A 10193-nucleotide genomic window follows, 5' to 3' on the forward strand; every position below is an offset into this window, starting at 1 on the left:
TTTTTAAAAATCTTAACGAGCTTTGAAAGCGCTGCCTACAGTTTACAGGAAGCCTGCAGCAAGCACAGCACAAAGTCTGCATTAGAGTCAAAGTTGCCAACGCTACCGGTACACAAAACTCACCCATTTCGGCACCAGCAGCACTGACATCCTGCAGCAGACCTGAGGCTCTGAGTGCCAGGTAACTATCTCCCCTAATCACAAAACATTCGTTACGTATTTCCTGCATTATTTGCATCATTTCTTGGACTTTTTTTTTTTCCTAATGCCCACTTAGTAAAAAGCAACCAAGATCTCCCACTCAAACTCAAGAAAAAGCACCAAGAGCATTGCCAGGGTGGTTTCCTACCCTCCTTTCTGTGGTCGCTGCTGGTTTTGTGTAATTTCCTTCTCTCCCCCAGCCCTGTTCAGGACACGGTTTCATGCATGGGCAGTTCAGTCGCCACCGGGCTACAAGCCTGTAAATGAAGGCGTCCTTTCAAGCGAAGCCCGTTCAGATAATAGGGCTGGGAGAGCCAGGCAGTATTTCCACATTTGCCGCATCGGGGCCACGTGAGGGGTTGTGATTTGAGCGTGAAACTCGAGCGGGGAGCAGGGGCTGGGAGCAAGGCCAGATCCTGCCTGGAGCAGCAGATCTGCTCTCGGGGGTCCCCAGGGCAGGTCCCTCGCTCCCTCCGCGTTCCCACCTCACTTTGGGCTGGCTCCACACCACCGCCTCTCTTTTATTGACTTGCACTAAAATCCTGACAAAGGAGGGGAAAAAAAAAAAAATACATTAATCGCACGCTTTAACCTCTAGGTTTTCCTCCATTTTGTCTGGTTTACACAGGCAAAGGCAAAGGAGAGCTGCTAGGACTCGACAGCACGTAGGGCTCTGCACAGACCCAGGCTCCAGGCGTGCAGCTGCGCGAGCGAAGCGCGCCGCGGAGGGCTCGCAGGCAGATGTTTCCAGTCAAGGATGCTGCCAAGGAGCCGGGAATGCCGGGTTCACTACCTTGGTGTTATTTACATTTCTCAACATCTAGCAATAACCATGCCACGAGCAGTTGAAAAAGGAAAACGCGGAGCAGCAGGGGAGCGTTTCACCACAGCCTTCACCGAGGGGGAAAGCCAAAAGCCGGTTTTATTCCCATTCGTCAACTTTGCCTTGTGTCATTTTGCCCTGTGAGCCACCGGGCGCTTTGCAGAGCAGCCTGAACGTGGCTCGTGTCACCTCCTTCTGCCTTCCAGAACAAACTGATTTCTTGCCCAGTTTCTCCTCCAGTAAGTGTGCTGCAAACCAAATGTTCCTGAAACCAAACCTGGCACACTCTTAGCTAAAAAAAAAAAAAAAAAAGAAAAAGAAAAAAGAAAAAAGCACCTTAGAGACTGCTGGGAGGGTGCACTTCGGCGGCATTCATCCAACCCCCCAATCCTGAGACCCAGCAGGTTTGTGAATCGGCTGCCAGATGCAGTGTGGCAGCTGGAACAGCTCCACGTGCTGCCCCGTCCACCCGAAAACACTGCAGCTTTATGCACAGAGCACGTTTTGATGACGTCCTCAGCCTGTCCCGAGGTGGCCCCAACAGCAAGAGATTGGGAGAGAAAGGGCGATGGGGGAAAAGCATTTTTTGACAACAGCTTATTATCCGCTGCGTCCTTGCTGAGCCCACAGCAAAGGAGGGGGCAAAAAAAAAAGTCAACATAGCCCATTTCTATTAAATCAGGATTTGCACAAGCTTTTAAGGGGTTCTGTGCTTCAATATTTAAGCTGCACGCTCTGTATCTTGTTTCTTTTAAAGCATCGTGCTGGCAAACGCTGCCCAGACAGAGAATCTCTCCTGCAGGGAGCGGGGCTGCCCTCCTGCCACCATGGCACGCTCCCCTCGCCGAAGCAAACCAGACACTAATGCTATTTATGGATCCCATTGCAGAACTAGACGGGCTTCCCAGCCACTATTCATCAATGTGCAAAAAGGTTTTACTCCACGGCAAGGAAATCTAAGGGAAAAGAGGTCCTCAAGTTCTGCCTTATTTCTTTTAAGAGGGCATGCACTGGAAGAGTAGCGCTATAATCAACACAGAAGAACGAGACCTGCAAATAAAGGTCAATGGCAACTTCTTTGGGGATGACAGTGTTTAAAAAAATAAACTAATTTCAAAATAAATAAATAAAATAAGATTTCTTAAAGGATTATTAGAGGAAACCAAGTATCCATGGAAAAACACAGCCAGCGGATGTCACCAAAGGCCAGCACCTCTAGAGGAACATGCCAGCTCCAGCACTCCCCTGCTCCCACAGAAAGCAGGGAGCTTAACTGTGCAATTCCCCTGCCTCACTGAACACTACATCCGAGCTTCCAGAGCCACGCAGCAGGACAATATCCACCAGCACTGCTTTTAAATATTAACACGGCAGAGCCCGCTGCCTTGCACTCCGGGGTTTTATTGGGAAGGACAACTTTGTTCTTACAATCATTTTCATAGAAGCACCTTTGCATTTAAAATGCCAACTGTAAATGCATGTGCTGTTCACAGAAAGCAGCCCCGAACAGGTAATTTGATATGCAAGAAGTTTTACAAAGCTCTCAAAGAGCCCAAGGACATTTGCAAGGGTAGATGCAAGTTTAGAATGAGTCTTAGCATATCATCAGCAAAAAACAATTCTATTCTTAGATATCTCCCTTCAGTGTTTCCTGTAATCTTCCCTTTTTTTCCCCCTCCTACTCCTTTGAGAAACGAAGTTGTTTGGTTATTAGAAAAAAATATATATGGAAGAACCTGTTCTGCAAGGCATACGAACAAAGCAGTGTCTTCCAAAAAAAGAAAAGCTCATTCAAAAGTATGTAAATATTAGGGCTGGTAACACAAACAATGAAACCACAGGAAACACAAGAAATTAAGAATAGACCAGGACTTATTTGATTTCTTGGCTGCTGGATGCATCAGAACTTCTCTGGGCTGGCCAAATCAGTTTTATTCTCTGGATAACAGAGATCAGAGAGTTGACAGAGAAAGTTTAAAGGGGGAAACAAAATCAATGCCTGGCCTGATCCTGCCTGGGCTCCTTGGGAGGCATGGGTACCAACCACCAGGCAAGGCAACTACCCCCAGGACCTGACACTGCATGCACCACGGGTGAGCCCCCTGCACCCAGCCGTGAATTGCAGCCTTGCTGCAAGGAGAAGGTCGCAAACACAGCCACTCGTGCTTCACAGCGCCCTGAACACATCCAGAAATCTGCTCCTGAATGAGGAACGGCTTGCTAATGCTGAAGCAGAGGTGACACTTAGTTCCCTGTGTGGAGGGTGGTCCATGCCACTGCCACTCTGCAACTCCCCCTGGCTTGAAGGCACACATCCGTAGCCCATCCATGCATTTTCCATCTCAGGCATATTCCAGAAATCCCTGTTGCTGCAAGATGCCCGTGTAGCAGCATCCCAGAGCACAAGGAAGCATTATGTACAGGAGGGCAAAACGTTGCTCTGCCGAGCATCACGACCACGCTGCAACAGCTCCCTGCTCTTCATCTTGACTTCCATCAAGCACTGAAGCAAACCCCGTCCTTCGTTCTCAAGTTATCCAGTGGCTCCGATCCAGCATTAGCTAAGACAGCCAAAAGAAAAAAATCCTTACAAAGAAAACAGTTTAGCTCCCTCAAAGCAAACATCAAGTGATGCAGCATTCCTGAAGACAAAACTTAACAAGAGTTAAAGCTTCCTCCAAACGGCCCAAGTTTGCTCTCGGCACTGGAATACCAAAAGCCGCAGGCATAAATACACACAGGTATTGATGCAAACAGTATTGGTATTTTTTTATTAATATCAGAAGCAGTGATGAGACAGAATTTTTAGTAAAAGTTAACAAAGATCGCAAATTAATTTCTAGAGGGAGGGAAAAAATATATCTTCCAAGCAGAGCATAAAAGACTTTCTAAATTTACCCTCACTGAATACCCTTTATCATTTTCAGACACTTCAAACACTCGTTTTGTATAATGCAGTGTACAGTAACTGGGTGATTGCCATTTATCTACCATCTCAAAGCACTGACTGACACAACACAGGGAATGGGTCACGCAAGCAGCTAAGCAAAGAAAGGCTGGGAAAGCACACATTTTGGAGTTTCAGGAAGATGTACACATTTCCAAGCACTTTCTTTGCCACAAGTCCTCCGTGTTCCTCAGGTAGCTCTGAGTTTTCATTTCAGAGCTTGCCGTCAGTGTTCTGAATCATCAGCAGAATTTTGTACGCTCGCTGCTGCTGGGACAGGATCTGTGATTTATTCTCAGGCAGCCTGATGACTTCTGAACTTTGAGATTATAAAGCAAGAAAGTTACGGAACACTCACATGCAAGTCGATTGGCTAAGAAAAAGCAGCACAAAGTCCTGCCAAAATCCTAGTTAATCTGATAAAGCCAGAACCAGGGAGGTCTTAAGCACTCTTTTCCCCCCTAGTTTAAACAGAGCTGATTCCAGCTGCAGAAGGAAGCCCACCGCGTTTTGCAGCACACCTCTTCAGCAGATACTGCATCTGAAGAGACGACCATTTACCACCTTCACGTTACTGCCCGTGAGGAAGCTGTAAGAGTAAAATACCCAGAATACAGGAAGATGTGGGACTCAGACATGAATTTCACAGATGGGCAAACGTCGCCTCTAATTCAAATGGAGGAGGGAGAAACAAATTAACAACACATATGTGACAGGCAACTTGTTACCTCTCCAGCACTACTTGGATTTTCCTACATCCAATGCACTCTGCAAACAATTAATCCTCTTAACGTCCATGCAAACATATTTGTTATCCACAGTCGTAGCTTGCAAGCTCTTTAAGCAATGAGCTGGTTCTTTTGCTAGCTTAAAACAGGGCTCAGTACAATTGGGACTGAGGCTCTGCCTTAACTGAGAAACATCTGCCGAGTTGCATCGTCCCATCACCCTGCTCCCCCCAGCATTTTCTGGAGGTGACGAGCCAGACGCCCACTCGAGCACCCAAACAGGCACTGGTAACCTCCTCAAAAGCACTCAAACCCTCACCCTCCGTGCTGCACGCACCCTCCTTCAGGCGATGACAACCTGAAGACTCATTCAGAAATTCATTAGTGGCCGTGGCCAGCGTGGAGAAGCGGCTCTGAGCTCAGCCCGTGATGCACAAGTGGCCAGGCACAGGTCGGTTCTTGCACCGAAACCCCCAGCAGACCTGCAGACAAGGCACAATTTATGTTCCTGGTGCTGCTTAATAGATGAAAACCCACAGCTACCCAATGTTTGCAGCAACATTGCGCCTTGCATCACACAGAAGCACCAAGAGTCACCTGTAGCTTGTGAAATGAATGCTTGTTAAACAAGCCTTCCCTTTGCAGGGAAAGGGGGTTTAAGCCTTCATTTCTCTAGCCAGCCCTCGGCTAAGACAAGCTACCCTCTTTGTAGCTGCTAGGAGAAGAGAAAGTGTAAACATTTACATTTAATGCAACGAAAGGTTTGCTCACCACCTCATGTAACGCCGTGCTCGCAGACGATGATCACTCATCATAAAATGGGTGGAGCGGCCACAAACCACTCAGCGATGGAAAATCTGACTCCCTTGTCAAGGGAAGCTCCTGCCCAGGCTGCAAACCCCACGGAGACATGCAAAGCGCTGTCGTTACTCCCAGTGTGGGAAGTCTTTCAGCTACGGATGCAAAAACATCTGCTACGTAGCATGTGAACCGGCATATTTCACTTTCATCTCCAGGATCAATATCTGCACTGACTTAAAGAGCTTCAGATCAGACTGCAGGAACTGTTTTAATCTAGGTCACACAAACTCATTCATCCCCGGTTTGTTTAAAACACAGCACTCCTCGAGCTCAAAGTGCAGAGTTTAAGACATCCAGTGCCATCAGCGAGGCTGCCTTGTTGCTACACCGCAAGATTTACGAGAGCACGGAACAAACCCAACAGAATTCATCACGTAAGACCTTTGGTACGCGGCGGCATAAGCCTCACTCCTCAGCTGACTCACCGAGTGATGCGACCCGAGAAAGGGGCAAGCCCCCGTTCTGCTGTGATCTTACCCGTGGGTTCAACACTGCACACACTCATGCATCAAGAGAAATTGCCTTGCGTACCCACCACATCTTTATATCCTGTCACCCGTTCCATCCCCCCAAAAAAGTCACTTCCCCTGTTCTTTAACACCTGCTTCCTCCATCCAAGCATTCATTGTCCAAACACTATTATGGGACCGAAGGCTCCAGCATCCCAGAGGAAACTCAGGAGGAAAACCAGTCTATAAAACAAGCAGTCTCCGTACAAGACCTCCCCATTCACTGCAGTAAGCCCAGACCTCAGCATTCCCTATTTCTCCCCTCCCTTATTATTGCCTCCAAGGCTCATCCAGGCACTGAGACGCATGTGCCGGGAAGCTGAGTGTGCCACACGTCCTGGCACCCAGCCCCGCTGCGTTTGCACACAAGAAGGGGGTTCAGCCCTGCAGGATGCTTGCAGCCAGCCGGAACACCTGCAGGAGCCAGCATCCACGCATCACAGAGGCCAGGCGCCTTCGCCCATGGAAAAAAGAAAGGGTGAGTCAGTAGTTCGAGTCTGGAGACAGCCCGGTTTTAAACAGCTGTTCCGTGCCAAAATACTCGTTTGTAATGGTTGTATTAACTGTAGCGCTCAGGCTTACGTAGCAGTTACACCACTGGGGGCAGAGACACGTTGGGAAAGAGATTTACTTTCCCAAGTAACTTTGCCAGAAACCTCAGATACAATTTAGATGAAGCTACAAAGCCCGTCACAGGTTTTAACATAACTTACTGCTCCAATCTGCGTTAGTCATGGGTGATAAAAAGCAGGGAGCCACATGTGGGACTGAAGCACGGCACGGCAGGTAGTCTCTCAGCACCAGGTTCTGAACAAGGGCATCCTGCGCCATACACCCTTCTGCTCTACTCCAAGACAATTGCTGTAAATCACACACAGCGAGAATAAGTCTCACCAACATTCATCACCTTCATTTAAATGAAGTTATTCATCACCTATTTTATTTTCCCTCCCACTCAGAGAAAAAAAAAACACCTGAAGTCACTGCTACAGAAGGAAATCCTTAAACCCTTCCCTTTACCTTTCCCTTTTCACTTTAAACAACAGTTTGGGGAAATCTCTCATCATGTGTTTTGCAAATGGAAAGTTAAGAGCAGATTAACAAAAAGACTAAAAGCTAGCAGAATTTGTGAAAGGTGAAGCAGACACCTGAATGAAGTTAAAAGGACAGATTTTTTTGCAGCTGCTCTAGCAAAGGCTAACACTTAGTACAGACTATAACAAAGTCTCACAACCACTTGAAATTAAGATGTAGGGGATCAGTTGCAAGTACCCGTGCTCATACATTTTAAACAGCATCTCAGAAGTGCGACTACAGAGGATCGACCTCACGGACAGGAGCAAGCCATCACCATCCCACCAGTCCCAGGGAATTCACTGGAAAACTGATGCAAGGATTAACCATGCAAAACTGTGACAGTTCATTTGTCATATCTGTTGATTAAAAATAAGATAAAAAATACACACACCACTTCCGAAAGACAAGAGCGTCTAGATGGGAAAAGAATTCATTATGAACAGGGCAAGATATGGAACCACAGGAAAAAGGGTGAATTCTGTGTCTTTATGAAGACAGAAGAGGCAGGAGGTGCCATACCATACCCTCACACAACATGCTTAGAATATGTTTTGTTTCAAGCCCTCAACACTACATCTGTAGGAGGTGCTGACAGTAGTTTGAGGGGTATTTTTTACCTAGACTTCTCCAAGCCCATGCACAATATCTGAGAGGTTCCCAAACAGCTCCATGCTTGGACTGCAAGAACTACATTGCTACTCTGATTTTAGTTTTTTCTGTTGCAGAAACCACCCAAGAAACTCTTCCACATTCAATTTTCTTTTCTTTTTTTTTTTACATACATATATATAGAGATATAAAAATCTTGTTAGACTGCATGACCACATCATAACATGGGATCAAGTACAGTTACAACAGAATTAAAGTTTATTTTCTGCAACTTATCACACTACAAACTTTTTAAAGACCGTTGACTACTTAAAAGTATTTGTGATTGCACCCTCTTCCTCAGCAACTTGTAACTGTACCTAAAATGGTTATAAAGGAAAAAAAAAGATGATAAAAATGTCAGGGTTCACTTTTGCAGGGGACATCTCTCCTCAGCCTGCCTAGAAGTAATGACAGTCTCAGGGAGCTTTAAAAGGAAACAATTTAACTTCTAACTCACTGGCTTATCTCAGAAACATCTATCTCCTTAGTCATCTTCACATGCTGTAAAACAGGGATGGGCACTGCAGTCAAATGTCTTCTTTGCAATCGGAAAAGCCCTTCCAAGGGTGCAGCTCCAGGAGAACTTCCCTGAAGGAAGCACCGGAGCAAGGGCACATCTCCTGCCGCTGCCCCGGCGGGCACAGGGCGACGCAGGCAGAAGGAACCATTTGGCTGAGCTTTCCTGCACCGGGGAACTGATCCGAGGTAAGAACTGTACAGAAATAATAATAATATGAAGTTATTCTTGACTGGAATCAATGTCCCAGTCTGGTTCGTTAAATAGACCCGCAAATACCTGCGTGGCCCGGCTGGGGAGCAGGAACAGGCTGCTTACAGCTACAGCACACAAAAAGAGCTCACGAAATTGCAGTCCGAGGTTAGGGTAACCCTGACAAAGTTTCACCTATTGCCTGCTTCACCACAATCTCTGGAAAGGAATTAAGCTGTTTACTGGCTCCGTGGTGTCACGGTGTATTTGTCACGTAGACAGCAACCGAGAAGTCACCCTGTTGGCGTGGCCAAGGGAATGGGCCATAAATATATAAAGATCGATGTTTTTCAAAAAGATCCGTACACCCTGAATGCAGCAACAAGTTCCCAGCCTAGCTGCTTTCCCTGGAGCGCTGCCATCGTATTTTCTTATCGCTAACCAAAGTAACTAACCAGCTAACTCCAAGTGATGTGCTTTACCTTCCAGATCTACATAAAAGTCATTTGCAAGGGAGAAAGGCAGGTTTAAAATAAATAAATAAACAAAAAGGCAGGAGGACGGTGTGCCACATCCGTGGCTTTGTTTTCAAAAGCAGCAAAGAACTGCGATGCCAGGCTGAGGCACCACGATTTAAGTGTTTGAGTATCCGGTAAGTACTAGGAGTGGCTGATTCCCTCCCCACATCTAACTGTTGTCAGCAGCTTTCAAGGGGGGAAAAAAAAAAAGTGAGAGGCACCTAAGTTTTTTCATAAAAATCTGATGGTGTCTAGCACCCTAACAAGAAGTTGTGGTTTATAGAAGCGTGGTGCTTTCTGGAAATGACCGTGCAGGTGGTGCATGCCAGGCTCCCAGGCAGGCCGTATCCCCCGTGGTGAGCCACAGCCAAACTGTATTTACATCCAGAGCTAGCAGCTGCTCCACAAAGGCACTTATTACCTTTATCCCATGGGTGATCATTGCAAGCAAGCAACAAACGAGCACTTGCCACCTGGCAATCCCAAGCTGCAGGCTGTGAGGTGCTTCCCACCTGAGCAGCGTGTGCCTGCAGACAGGATGCTGCCGATGTTCCCCTCTGCCTGGAAAGCAGGTCAATACCGCCAAACCACTGCCCGGCAGCCTGCTAAAACACGAGGCCACGATCACTCAGGAAGAGCAAATTGCACCCTTGCGGCCTCCTGCACTACCCAGCCTTTCACCCGAGTTAACTTCATGCTGCCTCCCATCGCTACAGCAAAACCAAACCCAAAGAGGTTCTCCGTACTTATCAGCTACGCGGTTCAATTTACTGCAGGCTACTTGTTGCCTGTGTGGGGAACCCCCACAGAAATAATATTTAATAGCACTCGCACAGATTGCAGATAACGCGCTAGAGCAGTAAGTAGGAAGGCTTCCAGGCTGCTTCAAGGACTGTTTTATAGGCAAGTGGAACATCACCAAACACCAGGCAGAGAAAACTGATCTGTTGGTGTCCTGGATACGGAGCGGAAAAGAACTAGGTACAGTGTGCACAACAACTTCCACTGACCACTTTCGTGTTAAGCAGCTATCTGTTAAAACTTCTTATGCCAGCAGAAGGCTCTACAAAGCCCCCTCCCCCCCGCCCCCCAGCCCTTGTAACACTGCCAGTAAGCCTACCAGCAATTTTCTCCTCTGGTATAATTTATAGGCCGCTGCCCTACCTCAC

At 47.1% G+C, this 10193-nt stretch overlaps 1 protein-coding gene across 9 annotated transcripts in view; it reads right to left on the reverse strand.

The window, feature by feature from the left end:
- Positions 1–436, reverse strand: part of AKAP13 (A-kinase anchoring protein 13) — a 205697-nt gene extending 205261 nt beyond the window's left edge. For 3 of the 9 annotated variants that reach the window (XM_035335270.1, XM_035335272.1, XM_035335267.1), the window contains exon 1: positions 124–435. The gene's annotated coding sequence lies outside the window, so the exon portion shown is untranslated. Of the gene's footprint in view, positions 1–123 lie in introns of all 9 variants that reach the window. The other 6 variants (XM_035335276.1, XM_035335273.1, XM_035335271.1 and 3 more) reach the window with 3 other exon arrangements.
- Between the last annotated feature and the right edge of the window lie 9757 nt (positions 437–10193).

Source organism: Oxyura jamaicensis, chromosome 10 (assembly GCF_011077185.1).
Source record: "Oxyura jamaicensis isolate SHBP4307 breed ruddy duck chromosome 10, BPBGC_Ojam_1.0, whole genome shotgun sequence".
In the NCBI taxonomy this organism is placed as follows: Eukaryota; Metazoa; Chordata; class Aves; order Anseriformes; family Anatidae; genus Oxyura; species Oxyura jamaicensis.